This window comes from Tasmannia lanceolata, unplaced genomic scaffold (assembly GCF_043159265.1).
Source record: "Tasmannia lanceolata isolate RefF3 unplaced genomic scaffold, GAP_Taslan_0.1 ptg000006l, whole genome shotgun sequence".
Taxonomy (NCBI): Eukaryota; Viridiplantae; Streptophyta; class Magnoliopsida; order Canellales; family Winteraceae; genus Tasmannia; species Tasmannia lanceolata.
The window spans coordinates 21696841-21707844 of NW_027518683.1; the positions used below are offsets into that span (position 1 = coordinate 21696841).

Here is an 11004-nt window from a genome sequence, read left to right on the forward strand (position 1 = left end):
CATAGGCTTAATTGGGTGGGCCCCACAAGATAAGTCGCCGTTTGAATTAATTCCAACAATCCTCAATATCTCCAAATTCGGTGCTCTGGATGGCATCGAGCTCAACGGCAAGAACATGATATTTAGAATTTCCATTGTTGGTAGAATTGAAGAGGCCTAGATATGTGCTTAGGTAGAGCTCCGGGGAGGTCTCTTGACGGGGAGATGACGAAGGCAATTCCATGGGTGCTTAAATCAGGATTTGGGGAGAGAATTGCAAAGAAGAAAGTAGTTGAAAAGTAGTAAACAGTACCGTTTGTAGAGTCCCTAAATTGGAGGGGAATAGAGTGGAAAGTATGACCATTTTGTTGCTCTGTATTGTTGGTTAGCTCCAAAAGGCCATTGGGTGTGATCCCTGCTACGCCGTGGAAGCTAAGATTGTCACTGAGGAATCCATTGTAGGTGAAACCATCTTTATTCGAAGCAGAAATATTGATGAGGAGAAACAACAGTATACTACAAGAAACATCACCTTTAGCGGTGTTATTTTACCCGCGGTCACAAAAAAATGTCGCCAAATCAAATGATTTCCGGCGTTCACTAAAACCGTCAACTAGGTGTAAGTTACACCGACATTCATTGGCATAAGGGTCATGACCATAGGTGAATGTCACTTTTCTTGTAGATCTTGGTAAACATGGCTAAAATTCAGCTACAGATTCAAATGGTCATTCAATTAACTAGCTATTTTAAGTTATTAGAATTCCCAAATAGTTCTTTATAGATTGTCAAAAATTGTATAAGACGTGGTGATTAGTGCCAATATCAATATATGGTGGTTGACAGCATTGATCACAATGTTTCCGAAATTGCCGATGAATGACGAACTTGTTGAATCTTAATTAGGAGCTCGCTTGCGAAATTGCCTAGACACTTATATGGAAGGGAGTGTCTATGCAATATTGCAAAAACCCATTTCAACAAACCCCTTTTTCAAGAATGAAGAGGCAGCTCATAGTATAATTTGTCGTCTTCATCTAATTCATGTACGGTTGATATGGGGTGGCAATTCTCCCTTGTCAAATAGGGGCTGTAAAATTGCCTAGACACTCCCTATACAGATTATTTCAACTCTGTTGAGTCTCCTAAACTCAGCCATTTCACTTTTTTGTGAAGGGTTGAGAGTAGTCTCACTAAAAATCATGTTTTTAATCTCATCCCTTCACAAAAAAAAACAGTGAATTGGCAAGAAACGAGCTCCTAATTAAGACCTTGATAAGTGAAGAACCTGTTTGATTTTCACCATTGCCTACTAATCAATGTAGGCTTCGCCACGTAGTGTGTTGCAAAGCCTTGAAGTCTCCCTAATGACTTGGAACAGAGACTGTGATATCTATGAGGCAAGGAGTTGGACTCAGCTCACAAAAAACCAAAATTGAAGAAGAAAAGAAAAGCCAGCCACATGTTCTGTTATGGCTTTGTTATTTCCTTGTTGACGTTGATACAAAAGGTAGAGATTTTTCACACATAAGGTAGATGATTAGATGGCCAGATAAATATCAAGGGACGTTTGATTGCACAATTTTTGGGGTTTGCTAGGTGTTTTGACAGGTATTAGAGTGCCATATCATCTAATTGTGGTGTTTGGTTAAGGGCAATGATAATTCGCTCCCCCTCTATGAGAGAGATTCTCTCCCTTTAACGTGAATTGACACCAAAAGCGTTATAGTCTTCCACATACCCCTTTAACCGGTTATTAATTAAAGTATGCCAGATAACTCTCTCTCTCTCTCTCTCAACACAACTCCCAACAGCTAAACGCTTTAGGAGGGATTCTAAAGCCATAGGAACCCTTGTAGAAAAAGCCTATATTAAGTCCATCGACAAAGCCTATATTTCTTCTAGTGTAGATTGCTAGTTGTGTTGAGAACAGAAGAGTTATACTAGACGGTTAGAATTTTTTAAAATAGAGTATTTTTGAAAAATAAAAATAAACTGAAAAGTCATTTTAAAATGGGTGTTTTTCAAAGTAGTGTAGAATGGCTTTTCGGAAGTGTAAAAGTTTAGTCTCACATGAAAAAGTAAGAAGAATAGAGAGGGTTTAATAAGTATCCCTCCATACACACAAGCATGCACACTCACACAAACAAGGGAGAGACACAAATGCACAGATACACACAAATCCCATGTAGATCATTGGAGTATGAATCAAATAGCTATATCAGTTATAAATTAATGTCTTTAACCCTAAACTGGCTTGTGTTACTAAAACATATATTGTGATAGCCATTTGAATTTCACTTCTCATTGCAACAAGCACCAAGGACAATAAGCTTATCAAACAGTTACAGTGTTTCCTATACTAGAGAGAAGCAAACGTAATCAACGGCCTCCAGAGAGGATTGAATCTCCAATTGATGACGAGTGTCCACGTGACTTATCCGTCGAAGAAGGATATGACATGGCAAAAGCATCAAAACCTTCATTGTGCCCCATTTCTAGAAAATTAGCTCTGAAACTATTTGATGAAAGATCGGGTAGAGGAACATTGCCATCTAGAAACTGCATGACTTGCCTCATGCTTGGCCTACTGCCAGATACCGGATGCGAACAGAGCAATCCAAGCTTCAGCACCAACTCAATTTCCTCCACTACGTAACCATTTCCCAAGTTCGGATCACATGCCTCTAAAATTATCCCTCTCCTCCAAAATTCTGTCACCCAATCAACAAGAACCAGTTCTTCACCAGATGCCCGTGGATCTATTGGTCTCCTTCCACAAGCAACCTCGAGTATAAAGGCCCCAAAGGAATACACGTCGGTGCTTGTCGTTGCCTTGCCAGTTCTGCTCAACTCTGGTGCCATATAACCCAGAGTTCCGACGACATGAGTGGTATGAGGATCAGTTCCATGGTCATACAATCTCGACAGACCAAAATCGCCCAATCTTCCATTGAATTAATGATCTAGTAAAACATTGCTCGCTTTGATGTCTCTATGGATGACAACCTGCTCCCATTCTTCATGCAAGTAATAGAGCCCGGAAGCTACTCCTTTGATAATTCGAAATCTTTGATCCCATGTTAGAACTGACATGGGTTGATCAAAGAGTAATTTGTCAAGACTTCCATTAGGCATGAAATCATATACCAAGAGGAGCTCTCCTTTACGCCGGCAATAGCCGAGTAGCTGTACTAAGTTCCGGTGCCGGAGCCTTCCAATGCTGATGATCTCTGCAATAAACTCCCTCGTCCCTTGCCTTGATTCATGAGAAACTCTCTTCACAGCAACTTCAACTTTAGAGGAAGGTAACACACCTCTGTAAACCCTACCGAAACCTCCGATCCCCAGAAGCTCTGTGTCTCTGAAGCCCTTGGTGGCTATGAATAGATCCTTGTATGAGAACCTTTGTGGCCCATATTCCCGCTCCCAATCCTCGAGTATCTCTGGGAATTTGATCTTCCTTCTGACAACAAGTAGAACACTGGTGACGATCACTAACATGAAAATTGTAGTAATTGTGGGCAACCCAACTGTCAATACTTTTGATTTCTTTTTGGGACCTCTCCGAGGAAGTTTAGGAAGGCCTGAAAGATCAAGGTCTTTAGCTTTCCCATTCATCCGAAAGCTCCATCCCAGAACATAATGATAAGATAGGACCGTTCCCGTTGCTGAAGAAAAACCCACGTACATATCTTCTAACACAACTGATGAAAGATTAACCATAGAAGACAAGAGAGGACGATTGGGTTTAGGTGTCCCGACAGGATATATTGTTACATCAAGTTTCATATCAGTACCATTGTACTCTACCCAAACCTGCATGGGTTCTCCGCTTATAAGGCTCAAATTCTTGATCCCACCATTTTCATTTGCATAATAAGCTGCATGAGCGGAGTTATTCGAATTTAAGCTGTTGATATCAATTCCCACATGGTTCTCGTCAATATCCCTAAATTCGGTGTTCTGGACAGTATCAAGCTCAACAGCAAGAACATGATTAGAAGGATTTCCATTGTTGGTATCATTGAAGAGGCCTAGAAATTGGCTAGGTAGAGCTGTGGGGAGCTCTCTTGAGGGGGCAATGACAAAGGTCATTCCCTGGCCCCTAGAATAAGGAGACTGGGAGAAAATTGCAAAGACAAAAGTTGTAGAAAAGGAGTAAACAATACCGTTGGTAGAATTCCTGAATTGGAGGGGAATGGAATGGAAGGCATGACCCTTGCGTTGCTGTGTACTGTTGGTTAGCTGCAAGAGGCCGTTGGGTGTGATTCCGGCGAGGCCGTCTAATCTCAGATTGGCACTTAGGAATCCATTATTGGTGAAACCATCTTCTTTGGAAACTGCAAGTTTGATGAGAAGCACTAGTAAGATCTTGGTAAACATGACTGAAATCCAGGTAGAGACTTAAAAAGGCCTTTGATACTGGGCAATGACCTATGAAAAGTCTATACAACAGACATTAGGGGCCGTTTGGATACGCGGATTTAAGAATCTTGGATTTCCTCAAAATCGAGATGGGAGACCAGAGAAGAAGGAGACCATCCGTTTTCTGATTTCTTGCCCTTCTTTCCATTAGCAAAAGAGTAGGAGATCATCTTAGGACGGGAAATCCAAATTCTAAAATCCGTGTATCCAAACGGCCCTCCGTTGGATCTAAATCAAATGGGTGCTATGAGTGGGACCTATCCAAGCAGCAGCACTCGTGAAGCTATGAACTGCATCATTCACGAGAAATTATAGGGTGCCGTGAAGTCAAGGGTAGGTCAAACTCTTAGAAAGTACTGGTCTGCTGTTGGATCAAATATCAAGGGGGGTATTGCCCACACTTGACTTCAAGGCCGAGCACCGTGTAAAATCTCTTTTAATAGAATCAAAGTATCTTCTTACGCACTAGAGGACGACGAAAATCAGACATAAGTCATGTGGGGAGAAAGCAATTACTTCTAGAACTAGACTTAGGGTGTGTTTGGTGTACCGTTTGAAATAGAGTTTAAAACGCCGTTTTGTAAAACGGTGTTTTAGTTCAAAACAGTGTTTTGCCAAATGGCGTTTTCATGTTTGGTTGGCCAGATCAAAACGGCATATTAAACGGCAAACGGAGGTATTGTGTGTTTGGTTGCAAATGCCCCAAAACAGAGTTTTAGTGGTAAAATGACCAAAAAGGGCATTGTTTGGTTGGCCTCAATGTAACTCAACTATTCTCTCATTAAGCCCAATATTAAAAGGTCATTAGGATCTCATTCAAACACTACTAAAATTAAACATCATTGCCAAAAAAAAAAATGGTTATACCTTTGGGGTTCTTCTCCTTCTTCTTAACGGCTGGATTTGCCGGATTTGATGGACGAGTGGAGGCGCTGAGGCAGTGAGGCGTGAGAGGGTTTGCAACTTTACAAAGTAGATGACGAAAGTAAGAAACTAGGGTTTCTTTTAATTCTTTTGTCTTTAAAAAATAAAAATTAAGTGATCATATAATGATATCAGCAGCCCCTTGTTTTGAATTAAATATTAACAATTTAAAAAATTTGTGTCCTCAAGAATGATATTAACACCCCCACTTTTTTGGTATTTGACGTAACGCATAAAATCGCAAGCATATACGTAAAAATGGGTTTTGGTGAGGGCAAACAAGTAAAAACCCACAGCCCAAAAACTCAATTCAAAACGGCGTTTTGCAAACGGACCTCCCCTCCTTCGTTTGCAAAATGCCGTTTTGAGGGTTTAAAACGGTGTTTCAAACGGCGTTTCAAACGGTGGCTGCGCACCCAAACACTCTCAAACGGCCATTTGGCCCCAAAACGGTATTTCAAACGCCAAACGGTGTTTTAAACGGTACGCCAAACACGCACTTAGACGTTGGTATCTATAAAGAGCAGACTTTTTCACCCTCTTTGTTAGTCATATGGGAAGAAATTTAATCTCTGGTTGATGTTAACTTAATTTCTGAAATTTAATTCAATGAAGTAGTTTTGATCAAGTTTCTATATTCCAACTATTGAGTTTACATTTGGGGGAAAATATTGACAAGGTTAGAAATATCAGCAGATAATCACTATCTCTGCGATTAACAGCAGACGTTTTGTAGATTGAATGTCAAATCAACCAATATAATGTAGATTCGAGATATTACATGAACTGGTCGAAAAATCTATTTTCTGATAAACTAGATTTCTGGTATTGGCCATAGCAATCATCCAATCACATTATTTTCTACTCTAATGAGTGAAGAACTTGTTGGATCTTCGCCATTTCCGCAGCAGGCAGTGTGACCCAGATCGCATTACTTGAAAGATCCCACATTGGAAAGGGAGGAAAAGTTAATGGGCTACATATGTGGATTTCTCCTCTCCCTGTGTAGATGTTTTCAGCATCTCCAAGGGGCGAGCCGCGGACTGGGTCGGGCATGGTTAGTGTTGCTGGAAAACAAAATCAGGGAGGAGTGGCAAAACCCAGAACCGGACAATATCTACACAGCGGAGTCGGCGCATGACATTATGGTATCAGAGCGGGACCTCCCACAATACGGTGTGCTGGCGAGAACACTTACCGTAAGGACGGTGGATTGAAAGATCCCACATCGACGAGAGACGAAAAGTTAGGCTATATATGTGGATTTCTCCTCTCCCTGTGTCATGTTTTCAGCATCTAGCGGGCCCACGGAGTGGCTCGGGCATGATTAGTGCTGCTGCAAAACAAGATCGGGGAGGGTGGGAAAACCCAGAACCAGACAATAACTACCCAGCAGGGTCAGGGCGTGACATTACTGGTTCTATTGTTAATCATGTGAGATCCCACCATCCAAGCGAAATGGTAGTGCGAGTGTGTCGCTCTGGCAGGTGGTGCTAGTATTCTGCCATGAATTAATTGAGCTAGTCCAAATCCCAAAATTATGGTGGGAAATAATCCATGTAGCTACTAACCAATGATCTTAGTTGTCATGTTGAAAATTTCTTATGGGAGACCAAATTAGATCAGACTGTGTCACGTCCCCAAGCCGCACACACAAGGCCTGGGAACACGTGTGCGGCTTGGGGACACGACAGCGACGTACACCTGCAAGAAAACCTTACAAGCATACAAGGCTAACAAAGCGATAACCAAACCAACCGCATCACAATTGCATAAATAATCCAAATAGTCAAATATTTAATATTTCTCTCACTCTCCCCAATAACCAATAATGAAATAAAATAACATAGTCTCAATAATGCCTAAACAATACTCGTTGTCTAATGAAATTAAAAGAATCTACTAAATTTTAAAATCCAAAAGTCACGCCTGCGCTCCCTCGTCCGCACCACAAGGGTCAAAATCTGAAATGATAAACCACAATCAGCTGAAAAGCTCAGTACATAATGACACACCACAAAAGTAGGGTCAAAAGCATGCCATATAGAAGGGATCAATATGTAAACAAAGATGACAAAAGCTACACATGAGGAGACTGGTACAAACACACTAACTGAGAAATGAAGTCCACAAAGTCATATTTCAAAGTATCATATCAAAGAGGGGTCTCAATAAGAGAAGTCACAAATTCTTAAGAGATCACTGAAAGCGATCAGAAAAGTACGAAACCACCCAAAGGTCATTGGCTTAGCCCTAAAAGTATGTTATTTTATCCGACTGTCCACGGTTCAAAACTAGTTTCTAAGTTCATATACTTGTCGACAGGGTTAGCGAATAGCACCCACTAAAGCCAACATACAAACCCCATTGGTGCGGGCCCTTATAGTTCACATATAATCCAAGCCTCCACAAAAGGTATCCACATAAATAAAAGATCCAAAGATACGTACAAAGTTTCAAAGATTATGGTTCATGTTAGTTCCACAAGGTTTTCTAGAATAGTTAGATATACAATGACCAAAAGGTTCTTATATCAGAGAGGGTCACATATTCAATACAAAGTTCATAGGTTGTCAATGAGTATACAATTCTATAGATTGTGATCAATAAAGAATAAGTATGCAAGACCCAAATCAAAAGCTAAGATTATCAAAGATTTCATATGTTCAAAGAGATTAGAGTGTACCAATAGGGCATATCATTGGAGAACACATTACATACCTCCAATGACGAACACTTTTTTTTTCAAATTCTCCTCAAGGAACCAAAACCTAATTCACGTAGATCATATCCATCAATAAGGGGCCCCAATAAGTTGCCCAAAACAAAGAATCTAAAATCGAAAGTCCTTTTATAACTCACAAAATTTGGCGGGTTCAGGCACCCTACCAATGTCTTCGGGCGTTCGAACACCTCCCTCGGACTCCACTTCGGGCGTCTCTGATAACTTTTGAAGAAAACACACACTCTTGGGTTGTTCTCATGCTTCAGATGCCCAAGTCAGAGGTCCGAACTCCCTTCGGGCGCCCGAATATCCTTAATCGGGCGTCCGAACCTCGGGGATGGGTTTTCCTCGAGAATTTCAAATTTTTACCCGATTTCCTCAAAGCTTTAAAATTACATGTCTTCTTCATTCGGACTCCAAATTGTGCGAGGTCGAATCCGATGGATTTGTTACGACGAAGGGAATCCATCTAACCCAATTTCACGCTCCGAATCTACACACAATTAGTGTAAAATAATCTAAGCATTTAGGTTAAACCCTCGTAGACAAAATTTTCTGATCCGCTCTTAAATTTGTTAGGGATTCCATAACAAAGTGAACCTTAAGGAATCAAAGATCAATCATAAGGTATGTCATAAACAAAATCACACATCCACTTTCTTGACCTAAATCCTTAAATCCTTGTTTAGGGTTTCTAAAGACATAAGATCATTCAAGAACATAGTTCTTACTTTAATCTGATTTCTCTGATTCCAAAACTCGATCTCCTCTTTCTTTCTCACAAAAATCCTCTCTTGGAGCTGAACAGAACGAGTTTAGGGTTTAATTAAACTCCCAAGAGATGTATTTATAGGCTTTCTTTTAGAAGCCCTAATTAATTAAAACACTAGGGGACAAAAACGCCCCACCCTAAAAGGGAGAAACGAATTTTCGTTCGAGGGCGTTTTGGGTATCTACAGACTGCCATTATCAAAGCATGACTGTGAGGATATGGTTTCCCAAGTGATATATTATTTGATAGAAGCGATTAGTCTGCGAGTCATATGATAGACGCAAGAGTCCTCAATGACAGCTTCAACACAGTCGAAACACCGGGACTCTGAAACTGATCCATGAACTCCTTAGTGATTAAGACCATGGTTTTGGATTTCGGTGGAGACCGACACCGAAATTTCGCATTTCGGTGGAGACCGCCACCGACACCGAAATCAATAAAATCCGAAACGGTATTTTATTTCAGCTGAAATTTCGGTTTTTTCAAAATTTGACCCAAAAAATATGTTTTTTTTAATTAATTTAATATTTCATCGAAATTTCGACCGAAATTTAATATTGAATAAAAATATTGGTTTCGATTTTTGTACCAGATTTCGACCGAAATTTTCTGGTACCGAAACCGAGATTTTAAACCTTGATTAAGAGTAGGGAAAGACATTTCGTTTATCTAGTGCCAAGGGGTTGGACTCTGTTCCCGCACAAAAAATCCAAAACTGACAGAACGAAAAGAGTGCCACATGCTTTGCTACTTCTCTTTCCATTTATTCTTGACATTGAAAGGAAAGCAGAGATTTTTCTTATATATTTATTGTTGGCAATTAGATGGTTGAAAGAATTAGGGTCAATAGAAAAAATCCCAGTTTTTTTTACTTTTACTCCAACACCCATGAAATTTATCCCAATAATTTAAATTTGCTAGATTTGACCCAATTTTCAAGAGGTTTCTCGATGCAATTCAACAACCAAGTTGCCATCCGAGCAAAAATACCGGGAAATCCTCATGGGTCTGTCTGCTCATAGAGTTCTTGAAAAGTAGAAAATATCGCATTTGGCTGCATATGTAAATCACTACAATAAAAATGGGCTTTCCCTACCGACTTTAGTTACATCCGTAGAAGTTTAAAATCCTTAGGGAAATACACCATATCCCTATGAGTGTTAATTTATCTGTAGAGATATAGTTATTACCTAAGGATAGCGTAGTAACCCTTGATTAAGAGTTTCTTTTGGAGTAAAAGCAGGACAACTATGGTAGAGTTCATTGAACATTTCTATGGTAGGAACCATTTGGGGTGCGCTTGAGGTAGGCAGATGTTGATCCGAAGCACGTGAATTCTATTCTCGAGAAATAGAAACATCGACTGGAGCATGCTGTGGGTTGTGGTTTCTCATTGTCGCAAAGTATTCAAGCCCAAACGAGTCCCACAGATGGCGCTAATATGATGGTGTCGAAACCTGGATCTGTGATCGTGCGGTGGGTAGAGAGCCTCTGTCCAGTATCTACAATCACAGATAAACAGGGTCAAGGGATCTGGGGTGGATCCCAGATGACCACTTCGACACCTAAGTCAGATTTCAGCTCAATCGTATAAATAAACATCAGGATTGATGAAAGGGATGGCTAGGTTACCAGAATCAAACATGGGCTTTTTCTGTTGTTTAGGTAGTCGAATTAAATATGGGGCTCGGGGCGAGGAGAGAACGGGCATCCAGTACCTTTTTCCTCTCTTTCCCCTGGAAGGGATGGCATTGATGGGCAATTAAAGCTTGCCTTTAATGGTGCCCTTTTGTCTGGTTGGGTCTTTCTTCCCCTTCCCATGAGAAATCGGCCTCCCCTTCGGGGATCCTTGTAGCGTAGTTATCTTTTTCCTTTTGCATGCAACTCTCCTTTATTACATGGCACGTGGATTCTTTTAATCATTTTGGAGAAAAGGCCTTCTTTTCTTAGATTGGGCTGCACTCTGCTCGTTGTAGGAAATTAGCGGCGTGCATGGCTTGCTAATCTTGCATGTAAGCTTCCTTATAATTATAATGATGAGTGATTATGGCTGAGATTTTGGTGATAAGGAAGTGACAGGTGACGGAATCTCCTAATCGTGATGATGAGTAATTACGGCCGAGATTTTGGTGATAAGGAAGTGACACGTGGCGGGATCCTACGGTCGTGCCGT

The 11004-nt window shown here is 40.6% G+C and overlaps 1 pseudogene; it reads right to left on the reverse strand.

Moving 5' to 3' along the window:
• Positions 1-2361: 2361 nt before the first annotated feature.
• On the reverse strand, positions 2362-4365 carry LOC143880090 (L-type lectin-domain containing receptor kinase IV.1 pseudogene; annotated as a pseudogene).
• Positions 4366-11004: the final 6639 nt, after the last annotated feature.